The sequence below is a fragment of the Nelumbo lutea genome, chromosome 7 (genome assembly GCF_056320005.1).
Source record: "Nelumbo lutea isolate HS-2025 chromosome 7, American lotus-T2T, whole genome shotgun sequence".
In the NCBI taxonomy this organism is placed as follows: domain Eukaryota; kingdom Viridiplantae; phylum Streptophyta; class Magnoliopsida; order Proteales; family Nelumbonaceae; genus Nelumbo; species Nelumbo lutea.
The window spans coordinates 11,384,131-11,400,433 of NC_142690.1; the positions used below are offsets into that span (position 1 = coordinate 11,384,131).

Below are 16,303 nucleotides of genomic sequence, written 5' to 3' on the forward strand. Positions count from 1 at the left end.
TAACAAATTGGAAGAAAAATAGGAATTCTGTTTCATTTAAATCTGGATGGTACAAATTAGTGAATTACAAATACAATGATTGAATCATTGCATACTTGGATGAATGAAATATGGTTACAAATTGAAAATACAAAATTACATTGTTAAAAAATTAAAATATATATATTAAATAAATTAAATAAAACTTAAAAATTTTACAATAATTTGAAAAATGAAAAATTCTACAAGTAGTCAAATTCAAGAATCATCATTCATGACTTTCATCATCTGCTTCAAGTGAAATGTTCGGTGTTGTATCATGCCCTCCCTTATCTTGTAATATATCTTCTGTATCTGGTCAATCCTTGAAGCAGATGCACATCTCCATACTCTCATAGTTCATGCAGCTTCTTTTGTCATCCAGCACCTTGGTACCTTCACTAAAACAAGAATCTGATGGAACTATAGACACCAGAGAGATTAGTAGATCACATGCCATGGCATCAAGAAGCGGATAAGTTTTTGAGTATTCACTTCACTAGGAAAAAATATCAAAATTATTTGATACTTCACCTAAATTAAAAAAGTTTACTTGCAAATAAAAATTAAGTTTAGTAAATGAACTTGTTGTAGAATTAGCAGATTTTAGCACTCTACTTATTAAATAAAAAAGCTTTTCTCTTCTACTACTGGGCTCAAAGTAAAAGGAGAAGAAGAAGATGATGAACAAGTTGTAAGAATATTTCCTACAACTTCAAAATCATACAAACTATACATTTCAAATAATAAATTATTAATTTCTTCTTTTTTATTTCCTATACCAATATTCATATTTTCATAATATGTTTCAAGTAAAATATCTAAACCATCTTTCCTAATCCTAGGGTCTAATATTGTAGATAAATAATAAAGGGAGAAATGTTCTCCTAATATTTTTTAAATTTATTTTTCATAATTTCAACAATACATTGAAATTGTGGATTATTTCTATATTTGGAAAAATAATCACTAATTACCATCACTTGATATGGTAAATTACAACTAGTTGGATAAAAAATTCTAGATAATTCTTTTGTTGCATCATAAAAATGTTTTAAAAAATCTCTTATACAGATTGCCATTTCCCAGTCTTCCTCAAATATCATATCATTAGGCATTTTTAAATTATAAAAATCGAAAAGAATTCGTTTATGAGATATACAACTTTCTAACATAGCATAGGTAGAATTCCACCTATGCTTTACATCTAATATAAAATACTTATATTTTAAATCATAATTTTGGCATAAATTTTTAAATTCTTGTTTTCTTGCCCTTGAACTTTTTATATATATAATACAATTTCTAATTTTTGAAATATAATTTGAAATAATATTCAAGGCATCTTGAATACATAAATTTAAGATGTGACATGCACAACTAATATGAAATAATTTACCATTTAAGCATGGTTTTAATTGAGATTTTAAAATATTTATTACAGAATCATTATTTGTTTTCTATTCCATAAGCATGAAAAGTATTTAAAATACTTGCAGCAATAGTTGGGCCACTATGTGGCCATTCAATCCTAGTAAAACTTAAAATTATTTTATTCAAAAGCTAATTTTTATCAATGGAATGGTCGATAACACAAATATAACTAATATTAATTTTGGATGTTTAAACATCCAAAGTAATTGCAACTTTAGAATTAAGATTTGCTAACAAATAAATTAAATTTTGTTTATATGAACAAAAAAATTTTTTAAAGCATCAGTTCTTATAGTATTCCTATAAACTTTTTTATATTGTGGGTGTAGAGAACTACGCAACCATTTTTCTAGCTTCGGATCTTAAATTCACATAAATGGTTGTTCTGCATGTACAATATACTTAGCAAGTTCTTGTTTCATTTGTTCTTGTGAATATCTAAAAGTACTAAAACTAATTCCCTTCCCAATATGTGTTTGGGTTGTTTCTCTCTCTTCATCTTCCTCTTGCTCATGTGTGAACAAATGTCTGCTCAAATGACCCGTACCACCCTTGCTACAATAACTAAAGTTTTTCCTACATTTTCGGAAAATGTCAGAGTGCCTTGGAACCGGGGTGATCCTGATGCGATCGTATTCCGAAATGAACTTGTTTCGAGACGGACTAGCCCCGAGATGGTTCGATTATCCAAGCTCGGTCCGTTGCAGATGAACTGTCGGCCTGTCAATTGGGTCATTTTCACGTGTCCCCCTATTACTAGGTCGGGCCAAATCACCCTACATCATATAATATATTAATGAATCAAACTAAAAATTATTTTAATATTATATTTTATGAACAAAATTAATTGATGAAACTTGAATCAGTGAAAATTTAGTAAAACTATAAAATTCAAATCATAATAACAGAAAGGCTTTAATTAATCAAAACTATCCACCTAATTAGTTACTACTTTTATGATGCCAATTGATTTGCTATAAGTTCTTCTGATATGATGTCTTTCCAGCATCATATCATGAACCGGATGAAGTAATTAAGGGTGGATCCATATTAAATGGATCGAATGAATCACCCTTATGGCTTATGGAACTAAATTAAAAATCATCCAATTGAATAACGTTTGAAGCCCTATGAAAAGGGCTTTCTTCTGAATATCAGCCAAAGAAATAATTTTTTTGTGAGAGAAATTTTCTTTCTTTATTTTTTTATGAATAAAATGGTGGCAAGAAGAATAATGAGACTATTTTTGAGTAAAAATTATAAACAAAGGGAACTTCACAAAGTAGACAAAGCGTGCAGGGACCACTACCTTTTCAAACAATGCAAGTCCAGGGAAGCTGGTTGATGGCCTTGCAAAGCATTGCTCTATTGTTCAAATGTCAAAATCAAATAATTAATAATCGAGTTACACCTTTCTTTTCTCTCATTTTTCAAAATAAGGTAACCTTGGGGATACGGCCTATATAGAGGTCAACAAGTTGCGACTCATATGTAAATTACTGAGATGTTGTTTTGATGGTTAGAGTCGATATTGTCTATTGAGCATAAGTCACTCTTTTAAGAGTGTTTTGTAGTGTGGATAAAAAATTGGTGGGTATAGAGGATTAATCTACATCACACCCTATGGTAAGGATCAATCCACATCACACCATAATCCACAGTTGTTCTGAACTGAAAATAAACTATGTGAATTGGACTAGTCCACGTCCATAGTAGCGTTTTGTAGGTGTGGTGTGGAGTGGCCCACACCACACTTTTTAATTTTATGTATTTCATGTACACTTTTTTTGAATAATCTACACAGTCAATCATAAAATGTCTCATTTTTGCATTTTATATGATAAATATATTAAAAAAAAGGCATTGATAAATTAATACTAATCAATAAATATTAATATTAATAAAATGATAGCAAAATCATAAAAATAATTTAAATATTTGAAAATATTATATTGTTGATAAAAACTTTAAAATAAATTAAAAAAAGAGTGAAAAAGGAACTCCATCGGGACTGTGTTAGAATTAACATTAAAAATATTATTTTATTGATAAAATATTAAAAAAATATTATTTTAAAATATAATAATTAAAAAAAAGAAAAATATAAAAAAAATTATATTGTATCAAAATACAATATAGAAATATTGTGGATCAACCACATTCACAAGATATAAATGTGACCAAGATTTTGGGTGGTAAACGAGGACGGTCCATGATACATTGTGGACCAACCCCATCCACTCGGTGCATGATACATTGTGGATTAACCCCATGCACGACCAATGGAACGATAATTCACCAGTGGCGTAAACTGTTTTCAATCCATCCACAAATAAACATACTACCAAATACCACCTTAGTTTTCTACCATTAATTCTACCAATAAATTGAACTAGTCTTTTCCACGGTGAAAGAAAACAATTAAGAAAGAAAATTGATTGCCGAGCGTACCAACGGAATTCACTTTGCATGAAGCCAAAATAATTTAACAAATAAGTTAAAGTCCAATTGACCAGCCTTTTTAGTTTCCCGTGTAGGGTGATCGATTTGACTTTAACTTGAGTGTTTGGCACGCGAGTGTTTCACAAACGGCCAGTTTCTATTGATGAGATATTCATATTATATCAGCAATTAATTGGAATTGGCAACAAAATTACATTTGATTAGTTCTGGGATTCGGAGGGATTTTTTGAAATGTTAAATTGCTTGAATAAACTTGTTGATACTGAATGGTAAGAGGATGTGATATATTAAAATTTGAAAAAATTGACTTTTTTTAGGACATTTGAAAATCTTTTGATCAGACACATGGCAATTCCTATAAAAGTGTTTATGTTCGAAAGCAAGCATTTTGTGAAAAAATAAATAAGTTTATTAGGGCATTTTTCAATACATTGGGCTGATGAACCTGACTAATTAACCAAGCGCAACCCCAAGTGTGTATAGAGGACGCCTTTTTTTCTGTCCACTACTAAGACATTCCTTCCAACTGGTATTGGTCTATGTGTCAATCCCCAAGGTTCCATTGTCTAGTTAATTGGAAGTTCGACTCTCTGTGGCACCTTTCTAATGCTCAAATCTTTCTACTATGGGTCCGTGGCTACTGGCTAGTGGCACTTATTGTTCCTTATATGTTTTTATTTATGTTTTGTTTGTTTTTTAAGCTTATATTATGGGGGTGTTCTTTTTTTTTATTTTGAGAGGAGGGAAAGTTGGTCAATAGGATTTTGATTCCCATTGATCAAAAATTTCATGTTCTTTTTTTCAGATTTATGTGGGGATAAGGGAAAATTTATTTTCTTGGGTATTAGGTGGATAAATAATCTCATTGATCAAAACTGCACCATAATTTGGTGAAATAAATGTTGATGATGATGTGCCTCTACGGCTCTACTCTCATGCTAACCGATGGAAGACTGGAAGCTGAAGCCCATGCATTATTACACAAACTAGATCTCCTACCCACGAAATTACAGCTGTACATCGCGAGCATCTTTCCATTAATAATAACCTGCAAATAAAGGAGAGATGTTTTCAACTCCGGATCTTCTGCCCACAAGAACTCTTACCATGCCTATTCACAATACACTACCTCCGGTGAATTGGGAACATCTCCCCCTGCACAATACTATGCAAAGGATGAAATGTTCTCCTTGTATAACTGCAATAAACACGGGCAGAGTTCTTGTGGGTAGGAGATCCGAGACTTGATGTTTTCAATTGTTGTTGAAGCAGACAATGAATCAACCAAAGCAAAGCTTCTATTGGACAATTCCTCTGTGCCACACGATGATGTAATTAGCACCATCGTATTAGATTGAAGAAGCACCTTCTCCTCTTCCTTTTGTTTTAGTTTCGATTGTTAGGAGAACACCCACTAGGCCATTACATCAATTAGTGAAATTAGATGCATCTTGTTGGAATTTACATTTGTACCCCACACGATGCATCTATATACACATCTGAACATGCATTGGAAACATGAATTTTAATAAAGTATATGCTTTTTTCTATCAAAAGTCCACTTGAATGTAAATTTACTTCTTTTTTATTGATGTACTTTTACATCTTAGTATTAATATAAATATGCATTACTCTATCATTTATCAATACATAAATGTCATGTTGTTAAACACAAGTAAAAGTGAATCAAAGTGTATATTTACCCTAAATCGGGATTTACACTCTATTTACATTATTTTCAAACACAACCTAAATATCCACCATGCCAAATTTCCTCTTGCATATTAAAAAACATACCATCTCAAAGAAGTGGCTACTATAGGGTTCAACTTTCGTCGAATTGGATTAGGAATATATTAATGGGCCCAAACCCTAATCCAAATTCGATCAGGTTATAGCGGATCAGATCGGTATATATTCAAATTCGATCTTCGTATTTAAATCGGACCTAATCCAAATTATTCAGGGTCAACAGATTCTATGTGCACATGACGCATGCTTTTACATGCATGCATACATGTGTATATTTTTTCATATCAATTATACTTGCAAATCAATTGCCCCTATTGTGAATATGGAATACTAAGAAGGTGAGAATTGTTTTTCTTATCGTGAATTCGAAAAATGAATCAAAATCATCTGATTTAAAAATGATGAATTTATTTTCAAAGTAATTAAACATTGAAAACAAGCAAAATTTTTATGATTTTCAAAAATAAGAAGTGTTTCATTGAAACGAATAAAAAAAAAAGTTTACTAAGCATGCAGGAACTATTCAGTTATGAATAATGCTAGTCTGGACTTGGGAAAGTTCAATGGCCTTGCTGAGCACTGCATAATATTTCATTTTTTAAATAAATAATAATTAACGTTTATGTCACACTTTAATTTGTTTTTTTTTTTTCTACTTATTCAATGGAACTTAAGGTTAGGGCTGGGCTATGGCCTACGTTAGGTATGGATCAGTTAGTCAGGACCCGGTTGTAGATTGTTGAAAAAGGGAAAATCTATGATGAGAAAGGCATGATATTAGAAGAATTTTGATCATTCTTGTGAGTCGTTCTCACCTTGTAATTTCATGCCATCGTCATGGATGATGAAATAGAGTGGGAATTTAATCGATCTCTATCAAAACCTTCATAGCACAATTTTAGGGTCTTGTGTACGTCAATCCTTAGTTCAACATTGTTGCTATTCATTATTTTTTATTGCAATGGTAAATGAATGGCCTATTCTAATTTAAAAATTAAACAAATATTTAAGAAAAAAACAGTCAAAACTGTTATTCGAGTCAGATGGGTGGACGAGAAACAAGATGCCCAAGCCAACACCTACATGGACAATATATATATAGAAAACGGTAAATAGACCCCTAGCTCTAATGGCATTTCAGCCAGCTTGCTATGGGCCAGAATTGCTTGCCAGGGAACACATGAAGCCCTTTAAGAAGAAAAAGATTTATTTATTTATTCTTGTCGACTAGTCAATGAGTTAGTGACAAAGTGCATGAGAACATTGGCACATGGAGAACCTGCCTTTCTCATTCGATCCCTCTTCATCTCCTTAAACGTTTTTAGTATTTAATAATAAATAGATAATTGATAATACGAGGGTAATTTATAAAATATGTTACCTTTATTTTACAATAAAAATAAATTGAATTTAAATTCATCAATGTAATTTTGAATATTATTTTTTTATTTTTCTGGAATTGTTAAACATAAATGTAATTTTTTTGTATTACATTTGGACACTAGAATATAAAGAATTTATTTTATTTCTATCGGATTACACAAGATTAAAAGTGGCTTAATTGTTTATGCGTGCGTTTAAGGTTTGGCGTCGGGTGGTTTGTGTTCGAATCATGCCAGGTGCACCTTTTTTATAATAAACGCGCGCGCAGAAAACACCAATCCATGCCCTTTGTCTCTCCCTCTCTCTCAACTTTGATATTGATGCAATATCAATAAAATTTTATGATTTCTATGCATCATTTCTTCACATATACCTTTGGAATATACATTTTCTCTGTATCTATACACTAATTATGGTTATTTTTATCTTAAAAATATTGTTATTGATATGTTTATGGAATTTATATGCATTTTTTGGCGTATCCATATTTTTTCATCCATATCCATGCGTCTCAAAAGCGTATTCATATCCATATCCATATCTGAGTGGTCCGATACGATACCCGATACCGATACTTTAATCCTTAACTACACTTAATTTTTTTTTTTTTGTCTATGATATCATTTGACCCAAACCACTAACCACCACCTAAAAAGAAAAATAATTTGATTTCTCGGTAGACATTAAATTTTGTATTACATTTCCATCATTGATAAAATTATTTCTTATGTATAATATTTATTTTTGTTCAATATAATGAATGCATAATATTAGAGATGTACCTAACATTTAATTTTTTAAAAGTATATAACATTAGATATGCACCCGGATTTTTCCTTGCTTTTTTTATTTTTGTGAATCTTTGCATTTTCTATTTTTAAAAATTTTATTATTTGACTATGACATTATTTCATTTCTAGGTAGATTTTAAATTTGGCATTCCATTTTCATCATTAATAAAAATACTTCTTACATTTCATACTTATTTATTATAAAATTGCTTGCCCATCACCGGAAGGGAAGAAAATGTTTTTATTTTCAAATTACTTTTCAAAATATTTTTTTATACTATTAAAATTAATATTGTGGATTTAATTACAAGAATTTAATGATGAGAATAATATATCATAAATATAGGATTTAATGAGAGAGAATAGGAAAATATTTTTATTTCTAATTGGTTTTAAATTTTATATTTCATTTATGATGTAACCGTTTTTGGTCACATACCATTTTTTGTGATGTATAAATTTTTGACTAAGTACCTCGTTGTTTGACCCGGTGGTGACGTGCCTTGGTGATGAGCTACTTGGTGGCGAACTCCCTTGGGCGAACTGCCTGGTGGTGCTCCCTCGTGGCGAACTGCCTAGTGGCGAACTGCCTAGTGGTGAACTGCCTGATGGCGAACTGCCCGGTGGCGAGCTGCCTGGTGGCGAACTGCCTGGTAGTGCTCCCTGGTGGCGAACTGCCTGGTGGCGAACTACCTGATGGCAAACTGCCTAGTAGTGCTCCCTGGTGGCAAACTGCCTGGTGGCGAACTGCCTGGTAGTGCTCCCTGGTGGCGAACTGCCTGGGGACGAACTGCCAGGTGGTGAACTGCCTGGTAGTGCTCCCTAGTGGCGAACTGCCTGGTGACGAACTGCTTGGTGGCGAGCTACCTGGTGGCGAACTGCCTGGGGGCGAACTGCCTGGTGGCGAACTGCCTGGTGGCGAATTGCCTAGTGGTGAACTCCCTGGTGGCGAACTGCCCGGTGGCGAGCTGCTTGGTGGCGAACTGCATGGTGGCGAACTGCTTGGTGGCGAACTGCCTAATGGCGAACTGCCTGGTGGCGAACTGCCTGGGGGCGAACTGCCTAGGGCCGAACTGCCTGGTGGCGAACTACCTGATGGCGAACTGCCTGGTAGTGCTCCCTGGTGGCGAATTGCCTGGTGGCGAACTGCCTGGTGGTGAGCTACCTGGTGGCGAACTGCCTGGGGGTGAATTGCCTAGTGGTGAACTGCCTGGTAGTGCTCCCTGGTGGTGAACTGCCTAGTGGCGAACTGCCTGGTGGTGAACTCCCTGGTGGCGAACTCGTCATTTGACTTACTCCTAGGCGGTCTACAACTCAGAGGATGGTGGAGCTCCCTGGTGCAGCGCAACCCGACTACCCTCCGCGTGAGGAGATTTTCTCTCCTTTGTAGACCGCGGGAGCTGAGGGATCTACGAGAACTGAATCAGAGGACCCGGGGGTATTTTCCCGACGGGGACTCTCCGATGCCTAAGTTAGCATTCTGATTATAGAGGGCTTGGAGAGAAATGAGAGAGCTAGAGAGCGGGGGTTACCATCCTTTTTTCCCCCCTCTGGCTTTGGGCGTCGGAGTCCTTATATAGTGGTGCCCTCGCGGGTTAGGTGGGTGAAAAGCCTTCAAATGGTAAGACGTCATATCCTGTCAGAACCGGGGTACGGTGATGAACTCCTCGAGGTTGTCAGGCTGGCGCTTGTGCCAGGCGACCAGGTCGGCGCTTGGGCCAGGTTTTCAGGTCGGCGCCTATGTCAGTCGGCGGGTCAATGTCCGGGCCAGGTTGCCAGGCCGACGCCTGTGTTTGTCGGCGGGTAAGTGTCCGGGCCAGGTTGCCAGGTCGGCGCCTGTGTCCGGGCCAGGTTGTCAGGTCGGCGCCTGTGTCAGTCAGCGGGTTGGTGTCCACGCCAGGTTGCCAGGCCGGCGCCTGTGTCCGGGTTAGGTTGTCAGGTCGGCGCCTGTGTCCGGGTCAGGTTGTCAGGTCGGCGCATGTGTCCGGGCCAGGTTGCCAGGTCGGCGCCTGTGTCCAGGCCAGATTGCCAGGTCAGCGCCTGTGTCCGGGCCAAGTTGCCAGGTCGGCGCCTGTGTCCGGGCCAGGTTGCTAGGTCGGCGCCTGTGTCCGGGTCAGGTTGTCAGGTCGGCGCCTGTGTCCGGGCCAGATTGCCAGGTCGGTGCCTGTGTCCGAGCCAGCTTGCCAGGTCGGCGCCTGTGGCAGGCTGATCCGGCCAAGTCGCGCAGGCCACGTGCAGGTCGCGCCAGGTCGCGCGCAGGTCGTGCGCAGGCCGCGCCAGGTCGCGCGCAGGTCGCACCAGGCCAGCCAGACTGGTGCCCGGGGGGAACACCAACTTGGTAAGTTGTTGCCTGGGTGCTTGCCTAGTTGTCACGAGGTGCCACATGTTGCAATTTCACTGGAGGGCCAAATCTGCTCTCACCAAATTCCATCATTAATAAAAACATTTCTTATTTATCATACTTATTATTGTTTAAACATGGATTGACCCATTTGACACAAAATGTTTAATGTGTATGTTAAACATTTCTAATTGGTTTTAAACATGGATTGACCCATTTGACCCAAAATGGTTTAATTTCTTACCACTACCTAAATGAAAACACTATTTTTTAGGTAGATTTTAAAAGTATAAGCTTTTATGTTAATGGAATTATTAATTTATTAACTATGGATTTAATTAATTGAACATAAATGATGAGAAGAAACAAAAATGACTTAAATATATGATTCAATGAACATGAATGCAAGTTAATAACTTAAATGTTGGATTTAATGAGAGGGAATTGAATGCTTTAATATCTTAAAATTACCACTTTTTAACTCATTTAATATCAATAACTGATTACCTTGTTTGCCCTTATTTTCCATCAATAACTTTAAATATAGAGAGATAAATTTTGTCCTCAAAAAATTCTAGAAACATTATTGAGGCCATTCATGTTTTTTAAAATTATATATATATATATATATATATATATATATATATATATATATATATATATATTAAACACCAGTATTAATTAGAGTCTTGAACTTCACTCCATGCCGCGTGAGAGATCCATAAATTTAATAATTTATTTTGTGGAAAAATTACTCGTCTTGTGTACAGATAACATTATTTTACTATTAAGAAGACACCACTCTGCAATACATTCATCTTTGTTAAAATGTGTGAGATGGTAACATTAGTGGATGTTCCTGTTGTTGCAAAATGATGCTATTCTCCAAATTTGTAAACTTGCTGGTTGAAGTTGAAGTAGTTGAACTTGTGGGCCATAAGCCCCAAGTTTCATTGATGAAGATCTCCACCTCTTGGCCATTATCGGGGACTACCGAAGGCTCATCCAACCTTCTTAATCTTCCGAGTTCTGATGCAACTTCCATCATTGTTGGCCTTTCCCTTCCCCTCGTATTCAAGCATCTCATTGCAAGGTTAGCAACTGCCCGGAGCTCCTCTGTTTTACCCTCCTGCTTAATTTGGGGATCAAGAATCTCAAAGAAGCGGTCTTCCCTCACTGACGAAGCAAAATATGTGACTAAACATCTATCTTCTGATGATCTACTGGAAGAAATTGGTTTTTCTCCTGTTAAGAGCTCTAGAAGAACTACCCCAAAACTGAAGACATCACTCTTCTCACTAAATTGGTATGACTGAAAGTACTCTGGGTCAAAGTATCCAAAGGTCCCTTGTACCGATGTAGTTAAGTGAGTTTTATCATTTTCAACCAATCTTGAAATCCCGAAGTCTGAAACCTTAGCTGTATATTTTTCATCCATATCCATGCGTCTCAAAAGCGTATTCATATCCATATCCATATCTGAGTGGTCCGATACGATACCCGATACCGATACTTTAATCCTTAACTACACTTAATTTTTTTTTTTTTGTCTATGATATCATTTGACCCAAACCACTAACCACCACCTAAAAAGAAATATAATTTGATTTCTCGGTAGACATTAAATTTTGTATTACATTTCCATCATTGATAAAATTATTTCTTATGTATAATATTTATTTTTGTTCAATATAATGAATGCATAATATTAGAGATGTACCTAACATTTAATTTTTTAAAAGTATATAACATTAGATATGCACCCGGATTTTTCCTTGCTTTTTTTATTTTTGTGAATCTTTGCATTTTCTATTTTTAAAAATTTTATTATTTGACTATGACATTATTTCATTTCTAGGTAGATTTTAAATTTGGCATTCCATTTTCATCATTAATAAAAATACTTCTTACATTTCATACTTATTTATTATAAAATTGCTTGCCCATCACCGGAAGGGAAGAAAATGTTTTTATTTTCAAATTACTTTTCAAAATATTTTTTTATACTATTAAAATTATTGTGGATTTAATTACAAGAATTTAATGATGAGAATAATATATCATAAATATAGGATTTAATGAGAGAGAATAGGAAAATATTTTTATTTCTAATTGGTTTTAAATTTTATATTTCATTTCTGATGTAACCGTTTTTGGTCACATACCATTTTTTGTGATGTATAAATTTTTTGACTAAGTACCTCGTTGTTTGACCCGGTGGTGACGTGCCTTGGTGATGAGCTATTTGGTGGTGAACTCCCTTGGGCGAACTGCCTGGTGGCGAACTGCCTGGTGGCGAACTGCCTAGTGGTGAACTCCCTGATGGCGAACTGCCTGATGGCGAACTGCCCGGTGGCGAGCTGCCTGGTGGCGAACTGCCTGGTGGCGAACTACCTGATGGCAAACTGCCTGGTAGTGCTCCCTAGTGGCGAACTGCCTGGTGGCGAACTGCCTGGTAGTGCTCCCTGATGGCGAACTGCCTGGTGGTGAACTGCCTGGGGGCGAACTGCCAGGTGGTGAACTGCCTGGTAGTGCTCCCTGGTGGCGAACTACCTGGTGACGAACTGCCTGGTGGCGAGCTACCTGGTGGCGAACTGCCTAGGGGCGAACTGCCTGGGGGCGAACTGCCTGGTGGCGAACTGCCTGGTGGCGAATTGCCTAGTGGTGAACTCCCTGGTGGCGAACTGCCCGGTGGCGAACTGCCTAGGGGCGATATCTATGCATCTTGATATATTAATTATAATATATTTCTTCATATATATTGCTAAAATATATATATATATATTTTTATGTATTTATATACTATTTGTGATTATTTTGATCTTAAATTTAATGATATTATTGTATTTATGGAATTTGTATGTATTTTTCTAACGTAGTCATGCATTTTCATATTTTTTGTTTGTATTCATGCACTTCCAAAACGTATCCATATTTAAATTATCCAATACAATACCCAATACCGATAGTTTAATCCTTGACAGCCTTTACGAAATAACAAAGAAGATAAAAGTTAATAGAGATAAAACATTTGTTATAATTATTTGATGATATTATACTCATGAACATTTCTAGGGCCCTTCAACTTTCTATATATATAGTATCAGTCTTATACTTTTGGTGCCACCAAAAGTCATGAAACAAAACTTAGTGCCTTGGTAGGTGTGCAAATTGTGCCACATTTTCAATGGTAGCAGAAAATTAGCAAGCAAATGATTATTTTAGTGCAGGTAAACGCACTATTTGGAAGTGCTTTTGTAGACCTTAAAACAATAATTAAACATGCAATAGGGACTTTGTAGACCTTAAAACGAAGCATGTGGACTTGTCAATAATTCTGCCTATTCGATGGCAAGGCTGCCAAATAAATTTCTTCACTTCTTCTTTTAATGAATCGTCTCTCCATCTTAAACTTTTAAGAAGAGATGGTAAGTATGTTTTAGTGAAGTCATTATCTCATAGGACCTTAATACATTGCCAATATATGTTTCAAATGATTTCTAGAGACTCGTATATTCCCAGAACTTCTGGATTATCAAAACAACAACCATCACAATTCAACATGGTGTCGTGAGGCTGGACTTATTCCTAATTTATTTGTAATTGCTTATCTTCATGGACTACCCCAACCCGATGTATTGAAACCTCAATCAATATCTTAACTGAATTTCAACCCATGGTTTTCAATCTTAATCCAACACAATTACCATATTGGGTTGGTCAATTTGGGTTTAGGTCACCACCTAAAATTGGAAGCAATATTTTAATTAACCTAAAGTGGTGGCCCAAAAAGATCTAAACCGACGGTTTAGATTGCCACCTAAAAATAGAAGTAAAGTTTTACTGATTAAAGGCAATGGCCCAAAAAGATTTAGACCGGTGGTTCAGATTGCCACTTAAAAACGGAAGCAACATTTTGATTAACTTAAGGCGGCCGATGGTTAAAATTGCCACCTTTATTAATTCTGAACAAACGGTTCTGACATACCACCGCTTTAGAGATAATTGAACCGCCTCGAACCGGTCCTCAAAGGCGATGGTCTTGATCTAGGTCGGAAGTAGTCTAGGGAGTGGACTAATGACCGTCGCCGGCTTAGACTGGTATTCTTGTAGTGGCGAGCACTTTTAGACTTGTAATTAATTGAGTAATCACGTGAGGCTGGTCCAAACTAACCCACCAGCTATTGGGCAAACATATGTTTGGATAAGCTTTTTCAAAATATTTTTGTCTTTCCATAGTAATCACGTGAAGTTTGGTAATGTGTGTTTTTCAAAGCAAAAACAGACAAGGTAAAAACACTTGTGCAACAAAGAGCATGAAGTCATATTTTTTTCCTGAAGTTTTAGCCATTTATATGAAATCTATTTCTCTCTGACCGTTCGGTCCGATCCGATTTTGAAAACAGTGATCAAATAAATAAGGGGACTGATTGTGTCTTAAATAGGAAAATAAGGGACAAAGAGGGCATTGGAACTGCAAAATTCAGTCTAATCCAAAAAGAAAGACTGGGAGGAAGAAAATGGAATTCTGATGAAGGGAAATTTGACATGCCATCACATTATTCCATTTGTATGTGAAGGCACGTGATTTATATAATTTTTTTTTTAATTTCAAAACTATTCTTTTGCAGTCAATTTTACCTTTTATTATTCTTTAAATTTTCAAAATAAAACTCAGAGACAATGTTATCCATAAAATAACTTAGATGAATAGGATAAGAATATTGCCAAAGGCAAGCTTGGGCATTCATACTAGCTTCAGCCTATAAATAGAATATCTTCATCAGCCCAGAATGCAAATCCTGAAGAAATAGAACCGAAAAGCCAATAAATCACCCTAAAAAGGTTTATAGAAAAGATTAAGAACCTTATTGGAATCTGGGTAGTTCATCAGTTGAAGAATCTATTCTGTTTATATTGTGTAAATGAGAGACCTGAACTCTTAAATGAGAGACAACCGGACTCATACCCCATCCCTGTAAATGAGAGAGATCTTAGATTTGCCTTGGAGAGAGAGAGAGAGAGGTTTTGGGTTCACATCTTACAGGTCACTGAATCTCTTCTTTTGTTTGATTGATTGATGAGTCGATGCAAAAGACTAGAGTGAACAGGGGATCGCCAATTCTTTCTTCCATACTATAACTTGTGCATTTGGAAGTCAGCCCGGTGCAATAAAGGATGATCATAAATGATGGTTTAGGCTAAGCATCATCAAGCAACATCAGTGTCATATATACTCGTATATACACTCAATGCACCTGTATTTATGCTGTCTCATATATCAATATCTTCTCCCTCTATTGGCATTTTTCCAATCAAAATTTAGAGCAAAAGCAAGTTGCTGTGTGCAGTGCCGTTTACAGCCATTCATTTCGTTAATTTATTATTTCATGTGCGCGCACCGTAACATTCAGAAGTGGTTTCTCTCCCCATGTTTGAACCATGTGTGAGTTGAAGAGGCTTGGTTAAGAGGATGTAAACCCAGTTCTGGTTCTGGTTCTTATTCACTTTAAAAATATATTCAAAGTCTCAACATTCTAAGACAAATCTCAAATCTCTCGCTTACAGGGAGAGTTCTTCAATAGAGATACGGCTGATTGTTGAGAATCCATGAATATAATAATCATCGATCCTAAAGCTTGGTTTGTCAAGGGTTTTACCGTTATAAACTGAACGGTAAAACCGGAAGAGATGATCATTGGGGATGTTGGGACAAGAGGACAAGTAAAAAGGGAAATGACAAACTCCCTTCATAGTTCATACCCCTCTCCATTTCTGATTCTGCAACCTTCCGTCTTCTTGGGCGGTATTCCAACGGATTAGAGAACAAAGGTCAGTCTTTTGTATCTGGGTTCTCTTCCAAATTTGTTTTTGTGTAATGGGTTTTTAAGAAATATAAAAGAAAATTTTCTTACATTTGTATTTTTTATATTGATTTTATTTTAAAAATTTGAGAAATAATAAAGAACAAATTCGACATTTTACCTTTTTCCGTTTCTGTAAATATTTAATGACATGTCATCCACTGTGAGAATATTTAAGGATTAACTTGAGTAATTTTTCACCGTGAAAAGCACCATTTCCTTTTTCCGTTTCTGTAAATTTTTAATGACATGTCATC

General features: G+C 35.9%; 1 pseudogene; it reads right to left on the reverse strand.

Moving 5' to 3' along the window:
• Positions 1-11,005: 11,005 nt before the first annotated feature.
• On the reverse strand, positions 11,006-11,659 carry LOC148845091 (wall-associated receptor kinase-like 1 pseudogene; annotated as a pseudogene).
• Positions 11,660-16,303: the final 4,644 nt, after the last annotated feature.